This window comes from Helianthus annuus, chromosome 8 (assembly GCF_002127325.2).
Source record: "Helianthus annuus cultivar XRQ/B chromosome 8, HanXRQr2.0-SUNRISE, whole genome shotgun sequence".
In the NCBI taxonomy this organism is placed as follows: domain Eukaryota; kingdom Viridiplantae; phylum Streptophyta; class Magnoliopsida; order Asterales; family Asteraceae; genus Helianthus; species Helianthus annuus.
In genome coordinates this window covers 112,261,663-112,273,667 of record NC_035440.2, presented here as the reverse complement: position 1 = coordinate 112,273,667, position 12,005 = coordinate 112,261,663, and the positions used below count along the sequence as shown (strand labels likewise).

Sequence of the window (12,005 nt, the reverse complement as noted above, 5' to 3'; positions counted from 1 at the left end):
TATTGCAAATTGAATGACGTGCGTATGATTTGGTAGATCGTTAATTTGTTACAAATTGATGTTTTGTGAAGTGCGGCTAGGGTTTTTGATTAGGTTTTTGTAAATTATTGCAGACCTATAACAATTTGAATGATGGATTCGAAGCTTTTATTTCAGTTTGTTTGATTTAATCGTAGATTTGCATCTGTTTTTTCGATGATTTATGGGTGGTTATTGTTTGTGATTGTGTGAGTTTGAAATTTGTTTACGGTTTCAGGATTCGAAACAACCATCTCCAAAAGAGAAGGATGCAGCGGTAGCGGTTAGTTCTCCACGTCTACGACCGGTAGTCCTGTAACATAGGTAAACTTTATGCAAAATTTTTGTTTTAGTTGTGACGGGTTAAATCCTGCAAGGCGTAGGTATTAGTGGATAACTAGAGTATATTGGATTTTGATAATTTATTGAGGTTTTTATAAGCTGTGAATGAATAAGATCTGTAACATTGTAATAATTAGGATGTTACTGAATATAATTTGAGATTTTTATAAGCTGGGAATGAATAAGATCTATAACATTGTAATAATTAGGATTTTACTATTGAATTTAAAACATGACATATTTAAGTGAAATGCCATTTTTTTCTTCGTTAGTGGTGTTTTTGGTTTACATGGATTTGTACATTGTATACAGTTGGAGTCTTTATGGCCATTTTTGTAAATTAAATTAAATGTAAAAGAGAATTTAAGAGAAAATGACTATATAGGTTGAAAAGGTTGACTAAAAGTGTAAATTAAATTAAATGTAAAACATAATTTAAGAGAAAATGACTATATAGGTTGAAAAGGTTGACTAAAAGCTATGAAGGCTGTTTACAAGAATCATCAGATTCTGCTGATGCAGGTTAGAAATTGTCACTCTAAGTATATTTCGTTACTTATTTATGTATAATTAAATAACTGTTATTAAATCGAATGTTTTTTTGCTGTCGATTTTAATTCAGAACACGGTGGATGCAACAATGAAGTGTATTCTCAATCAAATGCAGCAAAAGCTTCCGGTATTTGAGAAATTCAAACAATTGAGCAACAAAGTGATGGTATAAATTATAAATCCTTTATCATTTTTGTTAATTAAATAGTTATCTGCATTAGTTTTGTGTATGCTTGACTTATAAAAGTAACCTATAAAACTACTGTAGGAACATGGTGAATTCAGGAAAAACCATTGTTTTCATCATTCATTAACCAAGCATCCTAATTTTTATGCAACTGCAGGAGTCTGAATCTTCTTCGAACACAAGAGATAAGTTTAATTTTATCGATTTTTTGGTGTTTTTTGATCCGGTATAATGATAGTTTTCATCATTTATGCTAATCTCTATAATTTTTAAGTTATTTTGTTTTTTTTTTTGGCAAATCTAACTATGATATTTTTTGAAATTTGAAAATCTTTGTTTTTTAGGGGCTGTTTGGTAGCCTCTTAATGACAGATGCTACATCTTAATGGTTTAAAACCTCTGCATAAATAAGAGGTAACCTCAAGTCTGAATGGTTAAGAGGTAACCTCTGAATGTTAAATTATCACATGTCACATTTTTCTAACTTCTCATTGGTAAAATTCTTAATGGTTCCATTAAGAGATAGCCTCTTAATGACCATTCAGAGACTACCAAACAGCGCCTTACTAATAAATTTTGAATTGTATTAATATGTATTAATGATTCTTTGTTTTGGTTTATTATTTCTGTTTTTCTTTTTTCATGATTAACTCATAAATTTTATATTGTGTTAATTTTGAATCCATTAAAGATTATGTAAATTTTTAGTGTGTGATATGTTTTTACAGAATATTGACTGTGTTTCTAAAAATAAATAGGTTTTAAATTTTTTTTGAAACCGTTCATTTTTAATTATTTGTTTTAGAAGTTTCTCCCGATATTATAAGTTTGTTTCTATAAATAGTTTACCGTTTTAATTTTTAAAAAACCTTCATATTTAATTTCTAGATATGGATCAGAGTAACAACAATCCTTCATTTTTTAAGCTTATTGAGGAAGATGACCCATTATTTTTGGTATGTTTATTTGTTTTCTAATTAGTAATCAAATTTTAAGTAAACTGATGTTTATGTCTTTTTTTTTGGCTTAAACTCATAGCAAATACATAATGACTATGCTTCATTGATGTGGGGAGAGCAACCACCTTACAAAGAATCTGTTAAGATTGTTGATGGCAACAAGTTATGGTTTGTAAGACTGAAAAAACTGATTTGGGCTCTGTACTTGGTGATGGCTTCACCAAAGTTGTTCGGGATAGTTGTATAAAAAAATGACTATCTTATGTTTTAGTCCTTTGGACCATCATCATTCTTTCTTTCGGTGTTAAAATTATTTGTTCATGAAAATTGCTTTATATCCAAAATCACACCTGAGGATAAACGTTATTGTAAGTAGTATATATTATACAATCAGTATGTTTAATAATTTTTTCTTTCTGTATATTGGGTTTTTAATTTTAATTATCACTACCTTTGCAGGTCATGGCTGATGAATTTTAGAGGCAATTTTATGGGAAAAATTTCAAAGGTGGTCAATCAACCCTTTATTTAGCAGATAGATTTTATAACGTTAAGATGGACGGATTAACTGACAGCTGTGTTTTTACTCATGGATGTTCTGAGATGGTAAATTTAACCCTTTATTTAGGAAAAATTTCAAAGGTGGTCAATCAACCCTTTTTAGGTTTCATTGTTTATGCTGATGTGTATAATTTTGTAAATATATATATATATATATATATATATATATATATTTTTTTTTTTTTGCAAATCTAACTATGATATTTTTAAAATTTGAATATTTGGGTTGTTTCTAATAAATTTTGTACTGTTTTAACATGTATTAATTATAATCCATCAAAGATTTCGTTATTTCCTTAAATTTTAGTATTATATGGTTTTCCTAAATTAAGGTATCTCTTTATATAAATAAATGGTGCATCAATTTTGTTTGGCAAGGTTAGACTTTCCTAATAAGTTTGCTTAATTTACGGGATTGAATGTTAGTGATTTGATTTTCAGAATTTAAATTTTGAAGTCAATCATTATTTTAAATTTAAATTTGAAGTCGACCATTATTGTAAATCTTCCATTTTTTGTTGTTCAAGATGTTTAATTCGGTTAGAATTAAAAGGGTTTGGAAATAAAAGGTTTGGAGTTTAGGTTTTCAGTTTAGATATACGTTAATTAAAAGATTCTACCTTTTTTTGCAATAGGTGTTTTGCTTTCTTTAAAGTAAATCCTTCAGTTGAGGTATCACTTGGATATAAATCCTTCATCTTAAAGTAAATCCTTCAGTTGAGGTATCACTTGGATATAAATCCTTCATCTATTTTTTATCTTTATTGAAAGCAAATGAGATGTTGTAACTGGACTTTTGTTTGTTTCTTTTGTATCAATCAGGTATTTTTTTATTTATTTATTATTTTTTTATTCTTTTTTGCAAGTGAACATGACCAGAGGCAAACTAATAGTGTTTCAGTAAGCTTATAAATTTTCCATAGAGAAGAAATGAAGGGAGAAGCATTCTTAGAGGTATGCTTATGAACACCGTTTGATTCTTGGTCATATGTATCACTCTTGGCTTTAGGACACTTCTGATATCGTCTCGAGAAAAGACAAAAGGTATATATTCAAACAATATTCAATTATAAAACATTATTGAACAATTTATAACGTTAATAAACAATGTGTTTTTCAGCATTTGGTTGGCATTTGGTGCTGATGTGGGTATTTCTTATTATGTCATCTGCAGTTGGGTAACACATTTACTTTCGTACTTTTTAGTTTACATGATTGATTGTCAATGTAGACTTTTTTGACATGCTATTTATGCTGGTGCAGACCTCAACAACAGCAAGAAGTTATGACCCGGTTACTCGAGCCTTCGAGCCATCAGTGAACTCAACTCGATTGGCAAAATGCATATTTCTCTGATCCTACAGGTCTGGTTAAACTGTGTGGAAAGACGTTTTATTTTCTTATTTTAATTTGAATTCGATTTTCTAAAGCTTGATTATATGGAGTTTCACAATATTATGTTTGGGCATGGCAAGGTAGCAAAGCTATATCATGAAATTTTCCAGACAATTTACTTGGAAGTAATTTATCTTCACAATTTTGACTATTTTAAGATTGGCTATTAACTGGACTTCTTGATTCTGATTGTGCAGCATAAAATAGTTGGCTTAATCTGGCTAATTGAGTATTATTACATGCATGAATCACTCACGAATAGTAAGCATGATCGGAAGCTTTCAAAAGGACGTTCCTTATAATATTGGTTGGTAACTTTCTGAATGTATATTCTCTAGATCAAAGAGAGAAATATGCATATTCATATACGATATAATAGCTAAATGAGACTTTGAGTCATTGAAAAATGTGAACTTGATTCATTGGTTTGAAATGAAAGAATGGTAAAAACTTTAAGCCATTGTACAGAATGTAATGACTACATAGTAATTTCACAAAGAAAAGTACATAAAGTCTGCATTTAGTAGATAATGAAGTCTTAGGTATAAGAAAATGTCAAGTATCATTATTTTATTGTTCTAATGTTTCTATGGTGCATTTTACATAAATTCAAAGTCAACTGGTCAAAAACATAATTTTTGTTAACTGAAATTTGATTTTCAATCTGCAAACACATCGATGTCTGCAGCTTTACAAGTTGCGGATTAGGTTTACATAATGCATGTTGCATTAGTGATGGTAAAGCGGTTACAGCAGAGGATCAAGACGGTTGGATTAAAGAGAAATGGGACTTCTTTTGGGATAGATGCAAAGAGCTCAGGTTGGATCCGTATTTCTGTGTCGATGATGTAGGAGAGAATAACAGTGGTATGGCTCAGTATTTCTCTCATCAAGTCTGGTAAATATTTCGACCCAGTAATTTCTAAACCCACTTCACGTAAATAATTTTATGTCGACTTTAAATTTATTTATTAAGGTGATGTATTTCAATTCTATTGTTGTGATGTTGTTTTCTTATGGGTTGAACCGGGTTTTAAAACTGTTGTGTGGTGATTTATATAATTTTTCTATTTCTCTGTGTAGAACCGATTATACGAATGAAGTCGGCTACTAATCCAACTGAAATGGGTGGAAACATTGCGGTTACTATGACACGATCACCATCACTTTCCACCTGGGTACCAACAAGTGTTTGTTCAAGGTTATTTCCGTTCCTACTTAAAAAATAATGAAGTCTTTCCCGTTGGGGTTTAAGGAGGGGGTGTTTGGTTTAGTCAAACATTATTAATCAGGTTTAGTATTGCACAGTAACAGGTTAATTAACTAATCCGAATGCTGAAAGTTATTGTTCTACAGAAACAAAAAAGTGATTTACTGAAGCATTGGTTGATAGTCATATATTTTATCTTAATTATTTTATTATAGCAATCAGTTATCTATAACATTCCATATCACGGTAACTTCTGTTTTGAGAAAATGGGTAGATTGATTGATGTTTGGAACTAATTGTAAGGTCTTTGATTGTGCATTGTATTTCTGATTGATATATGAGATTTTGTTGATTGGTATAAGGTAATAAGATGTGTGTGAAAGTGTGAAGACGAATAAATGAGATGTGTGTAACAGATATTAGCGAGTGCACAGCACATTAGTTAGGGTTTTGTACTACTACTACAGGTTAGTGATGTTAAAGATTGTGTTTTGAGAAAGTGTGTAGATTTATTGATGTCTATGATTGATTGTGTTTTGAGATGTGTGTGAAGTTGTGAAGATGGATTAGTAAGACGTGTGTAGCTGATATGAATGAGTGCACAACACAATAGTTAGGGTTATGAAGTTTTTCATGGCACCAACACATTATTGAGCAGTAGCGCATCAGGTTAGTGATATTAGAATTTGTGTCTTGAGAAATTTTGTATATTGATTGATGTTTGAAATTGATTGTGAGGTCTTTGATTGTGCATTGTATTGCTGATTGATATATTAGATTTTGTTGATTGGCATAAGGTATTAGATAAGATGTGTTTAAAGTTGTGAAGATGAATAAGTGAGACGTGTGTAGCAGATATTGGTGAGTGCACAACACATGTTGGGGTTTTGAATTACTGCTACAGGTTAGTGATGTTAGAGATTGTGTTTTGAGAAAGTGTGTAGATTGATTGATGTATGTGTTTGATTGTGACACCTTTGATTGTGCATGAAATTGCTGGTTATATGAGATTTTGTTGATTATAGACAAATAAGTTTGAACAGAACTTATTAGATTCACATTTAAGTATAAAAAAAATGAGAGGTTGTTATAAACTGAATTATATACTTAACGAAAAACTGAAAGGAAAAGAAAAAGGAAAAAAAAGAATAATTTAACACAGAGAAAAGGGGAGAGAGAGAATTGCCACATTTTTAAAAACCAAAAATATAAGGTAACCATGCTTCTAAAATCTTCTATACTTTTTAATAACATTTGGTGGAAAATGGACTATATTGGGTAGGTAGTCAAACATGGTTTTTAGGGTCAAAACGGCTGTGTTGGGTTGACTCGGGACACTTTTATGAAAAACTTGATGTTTCTGACCTTAATAAACCATTTTTGTAGATGACCAATGTATATCTCTACTTGAGGAATTCTCCAAAGATCCAGAGCCGATTGATTTAATCTATGTTTTCTGCAGTACCTCTTTATATAGGCACCTCAATTGCAGGAGGCACCATGATGGATTCACTTTGTTGTGTGTTTTGTTACCATTGAGTACTAAATGGCATACATTTGAATAGAGTTTTGAATGATTGAGTCAACAGTTCACTTAAAAGTAATCTATATTCTTAGTTTAAGTTGGAGTTATCATGGTTGTGCCTACCTTAAAAATAATCTATATTCTTAGTTCGCTCCATCGTTGTGGACTTCTCTTCGGTAACTTATTTACGTGAAAATACATGTAGGCAACATGAAGCTAATGTATGCATTCGCGATGATCACTGCAACTTCATATATTTAAAATAGTTTGGTAGGTCAGTTTGTTGTAAGTTTTAGTGTTATACTACGTGTGGCATATCGAGTCATTGCTTCAAGCCTTCAATTAGGTCACGAAGCAATTACTTGGTTGAAAGTGAATGCTGACATATTGGTTGGCATTTGTGAGGACTAAAACTCCATATATACATACATGTCTTATATACAACTCACTTGAAAACATGCTGACATGACTATGTAAAAGTTACGCTTACGTAATAGAAGTCATTTATCTCAAGTGAAGTGTACTCTTCTTTGTAACCATCCGCCCCATAGTAGATTTTTTATTATGCTAACTGCATATTTTCATTTTAATATTTCATTATCCGCCCCAAATAGATTCCGAAGTCTAAAAGATACGCTAATACGATCTATTTAATACCCTATTGTTACTTCATCAATCATTAGACTTTCTATCAATTTTGTGCAAAGTTCAGTATCCTAATTTTCTAAAATATTTTCATTGATGTTATAAATCTCTTCTCTGTATGTAGAAGTTTTAATTTCATGAAAGTTATGATTTCTTTGTTTTCTTCTTTTTCCTTGCTATTTTTAACATTATTATCTGAATGGTTTTTTAGTGTGTGTTTTATTTATTGATTAGCGTATTGTATTAGGTATGAATGAATACCATTAGCAAGTCAGTTCAATGCCTTCAAAGTTAATGGATTTTTTTAATAAGCATGTGATTATTTGAAAATTGGAACAATCAACACCATATTAATATCCATGTTACTAATTTGTTATATTTCGATTGGTCATGATTATTAAAAAAATATATAATGTATATTTAATGAATAAAGTTTTTGTTGTTTATATTTTCTTATTTAAATTTTTAATTAATTTCTAAATTTAATTAAATGAGTTTGTTTTGCAGGTTCGAACAACTCCATGTGTATATTTTATTATAAAAATAAAAGTTTTTTTTGTGTCATGGGTCGTTTAGTGAGGCAAGTTTCTGCCTCCGGTTGTTGCCTGAAGTTTCTGATCCTACTCGCAACCCAATGACTACAACTTTCAATTCAAAACAATTATAAAACAAATTACGTTCGAAAACATGTATTTTTATTTTATTTAGTGACATAGTTCGATTAATATAAAGTAAATTTTTCTACCCGCGAAGTTCGCGGGTGATAACCTAGTTGCATACATAGTAATTGATTTGCTTCCACATTTGATATGTTCACAGCCAAACATTCATTGAAAGGGAATTGAACAAGCATTTCAAAAACAGCTTCAAGGAGTGTGGAGGTTAAAACATTCATGAATTCACTACTAGCATTTTCACCATGGTGGTGTATCAGGCACCAAAACCACAAACACCACCATTGTGGCCAAGGAGGAGCACCAATACCGGAATCCATTAGTTTCATTAGTGGTCAACGAATAGCACCAATACTGCATTCACTAGTTACATGGTGGTCAAGCAGGAGAAAAAGGAAGTTCACCATCGCAAATGCAGTATGACTTTCTACAAAAGCTGACTACCTTTTTTAATGATCGCCTCAAAGTAGTCAACTTTTGTTGAAATTCATACTGCCTTTGTCAAAGAGGTTCTCGTTTTTCTCATGTTTGGCCACCTTGGAAACTAGTGGACAGCGGTGTTTGCGGTTGTGGTGACTGATCCATCAACATGGTGCATTGCTGATGGTGATGTCGTTAATGTTTTGACCTCTTTTTCTCTTCATCTTTGATCTTTGTATGTGACTACAATCACGACTTCCAGCCACAAGCCGTAGTGTCACGGCTTCCTAAACAATGTGATGTCACATGTTTGATCTTCTTTCGATCAATCGTTTAACAAATGTTCCATGTAACACGAATACGCGATTAAAATGCTGGAGACAAAGCTGAACATCAAGCAAGCATATTCTCTTGGCCTACATTTAGTATAATTGATCACGGAATAAGTGATTACAAAAATAAATGCTAGAGACATAACATATAAAACCTTAATAAACCACATCATCTTCAAATGGACTTTCGATCATCTTCCTCGTGGATTAACAAGCTGGGAAAACACTGCACTAGTGGCCTCTTCATCCGTGCCGGACTGCGCCACATCAACCATACTCGTGCTGTTCTCAAACGGCTCCAGTGGAGTTAACGCGATCGCCTGGATATGATTCGTACTATTGTCATCCGGCTCCATTAACGCCAACGACGTTTCTTCGAGTTGCAACGAATACTCCAGATTCCATAACACATCTCCCATCGAAGGACGGTCAACACCGTACTCCGCCAAACACTTCTCCGCGGTCTCACCGAACTTCTTTAACGACGCCGGATTCACTTTTCCGGTGAGGTTTCCGTCATGATCTGATCCAGCATGCCCTTCTTTTGCCACGTCAGCGCCCACTCGGCAATGTTGACTTGGTCTCTTGGAAGAACCGGGTTCAAAGCAGGTCTTGAACAGACAACTTCCATTAAAACGACCCCGAATGAGTACACGTCTGACTTTTCGGTCAACTGTTGTCTTCGGAAATACTCGGGATCGAGATACCCGAAACTACCCTTCACAGCTGTGCTGACATGGGTTTGGTCGAGAGCCGGGCCCGCTTTCGAGAGCCCGAAGTCCGCGACTTTTGCTACAAAGTTTTCATCTAGTAATATGTTGGTTGTTTTGACATCGCGGTGGATTGTCTTCTGCGTTGCACCCGTGTGAAGATAATGTAGACCTCTAGCAGGCCCGATACAAATCTCGAGCCGTTGCTTCCACGATAACGGCGGTAGATCGGTCCCGTAAAGATGACTTCGTAGCGGTCCGTTAGCCATGTACTCATAAACAAGAATCATTTCCGACCGTTCATCACAAGAAGCTTCGATAGCATTTCGATCTCGGTCCTGAACTCCACAAGCCCTTGTTCGGATCTCGGGTTTCCTCGTTTTACCGCTACGTGGGTCCCGTCTTCCATTGTTCCTTTATACACCCGCCCGAAACCGCCAACTCCAAGAAGCAGATTCTCATCAAATCGGTTCGTTGCTTCCATGATTTCTTGAAATGTAAAGGTTCTACCAAGGTTACACGACACTAACGAGATGCAGCTTGCGGTTCCGCTTTTTTGAGAAACGGTTGAGACTTTCGTCATAGTGAGTGAGTTTCCATGTAACGGAAGTGGTAACCATGACGGTTTTTGATTACCCGTTTTCGATCTTTTCGGCACCAAGAAACAATAACACAAAGTGGAGAGACTTAAAGGAAACTTATGATAAAGTTGATGGGTGTATTGTGTTTAATCTATATCAAAAAATTAATTCATTTACACAAAGTGGCATGCCTGTTTCTGAATATTATCATAAACTGAATTGCATATGGAAACAACTTGATCAGTTACTTGCTTTGCCTTCATGTACTTGTGATGCATCTAAACAATTTAACTGATGCAATTTTTGATGAGTCTTGATAGTACATATCAGTCTGTGAGAACTAATCTTTTAACTAGAGAAACTCTTCCTACAGTAAAAGATGCTTTTTCCATTATTTCGAGAGAAGAGTCACATCTTCATATGAAAAATTTTTCTGAAAGGATCCCTAATAATACAGTTGGCTTTGCTGCTAAAACAAATCAAAGTTTTGAGTCAAAGAAAAGGGGTATTAGACCCCCTAATCCCAATCTTAAATGTTCTCACTGTAAACAAGACGGGTCATACTATTGAAAAATGCTTTGAACTGGTTGGTTATCCTACTTGGATGAAATCAAAGAACAATGGGAATAAGGGTAGTAGGGTTAGTAATAATGTTATTACTGAAATGTCTGATACTGTTTCTCCATCTTCTGCTATGAGTTCTTTGACTAGTGAACAGGTGGCTGAACTTCTTAGTCTTTTGAATGATAAGTCAAAAAATGATCCACAGAGCAGTGGTTTTGCTGGTAGGTCTGACAATTCTATGTGCTTTAATAGTTTTGTTGATATGTCTTCCAAAACCTCATGTGATCCTAAACCTGTTTACTGTTTTTCTAATTTTTTTAAAGATGGAAATAGGGTTGGGTGGATCATTGACTCTGGGGCTAATCAACATATGGTCATGACTGATGTTGGTTTTATTAATCAAGTTGATGTAACTGAATATAATATAAAAGTTAAACATCCAAATGGCACTAGTGCTTTGGTTACTAAAATCGGTGATATCAAGTTAAGTGATAAGGTTATTTTATATGATGTTTTTCTTGTTCCTGATTATTGTGTTAACCTTGTTTTTGTTCATAAGTTAGCCAAAGATTGCAAATTAACTGTGACATTTGATGAAAATAACTGTTATATTTAGGATTCTCAAACAAAGAAAATCCAGGTGACTGGTAATCAACTTGATGGTCTCTATTTCTATGGTAGCTCTTCTGTTAAGGTGTGTAATGCTAAATGTGATGTTAATTTGTGGCATGCTAGATTAGGCCATCCTGCTGAACCAGTCTTACATGTTTTAAAAAACAATTTGGATGTCAAAAATACTAATCTTTCACCATGTGAAATCTGTCATAGAGCCAAACAACATAGAGATCCCTTCCCTTTAAGTGATCATAAATCTAAAATGTTAGGAGAATTAGTTCATCGTGATGTTTGGGGTCCTTACAAGGTTCCCAGTAGAGAGAGATGGGTTTAGGTTCTTTCTTACTATCGTTGATGACTATACCAGGGCTGTATGGGTGTATCTAATGAGAAACAAAAGTGAAGTTTTTTATCATATACAAGGATTCTTTAACCTGCTTTAAACTCAGTTTGATAAACATGTTAAAACTTTTAGAAGTGATAATGGAACTGAGTTTATTAATAATCAAATGAGTGAATTTTGTTATTCTAATGGGATTGTCCATCAAACTTCTTGTGTACATACACCTCAACAGAACGGTATAGTCGAAAGAAAACATAGGCACCTTTTGAATGTTGCTAGAGCTTTACTGTTTCAAGGTGGTTTTCCTCTCAAATTCTGGTCAGAATGTGTCTTAACGGCTACTTATCTTATTAACAGGACTCCATCATCGGT

General features: G+C 33.3%; 2 long non-coding RNA genes and 1 pseudogene across 4 annotated transcripts; 2 read left to right on the top strand and 1 right to left on the bottom strand.

The window, feature by feature from the left end:
- The first annotated feature begins 402 nt into the window (after positions 1-402).
- LOC110871461 lies at positions 403-1,287 on the top strand. Its single transcript, XR_002553756.2, has 3 exons — positions 403-882; positions 983-1,078; positions 1,181-1,287. It is a non-coding gene; the product is annotated as an uncharacterized LOC110871461 (long non-coding RNA).
- Positions 1,288-1,645: 358 nt separating this feature from the next.
- LOC110871460 lies at positions 1,646-6,840 on the top strand. Of its 3 annotated transcripts, none has more exons than XR_004864437.1 (11): positions 1,646-2,055; positions 2,138-2,426; positions 2,518-2,566; positions 3,255-3,341; positions 3,486-3,663; positions 3,740-3,797; positions 3,883-3,983; positions 4,212-4,321; positions 4,703-4,881; positions 5,098-5,215; positions 6,611-6,840. It is a non-coding gene; the product is annotated as an uncharacterized LOC110871460 (long non-coding RNA). The 3 variants fall into 3 exon arrangements; XR_004864436.1 differs by having other exon boundaries at positions 1,648-2,055; positions 3,740-3,792; positions 4,703-4,912; positions 6,611-6,838; XR_002553754.2 differs by having other exon boundaries at positions 1,649-2,055; positions 4,703-4,912; positions 6,611-6,837.
- Positions 6,841-8,994: 2,154 nt separating this feature from the next.
- LOC110873678 lies at positions 8,995-10,201 on the bottom strand (annotated as a pseudogene).
- Positions 10,202-12,005: the final 1,804 nt, after the last annotated feature.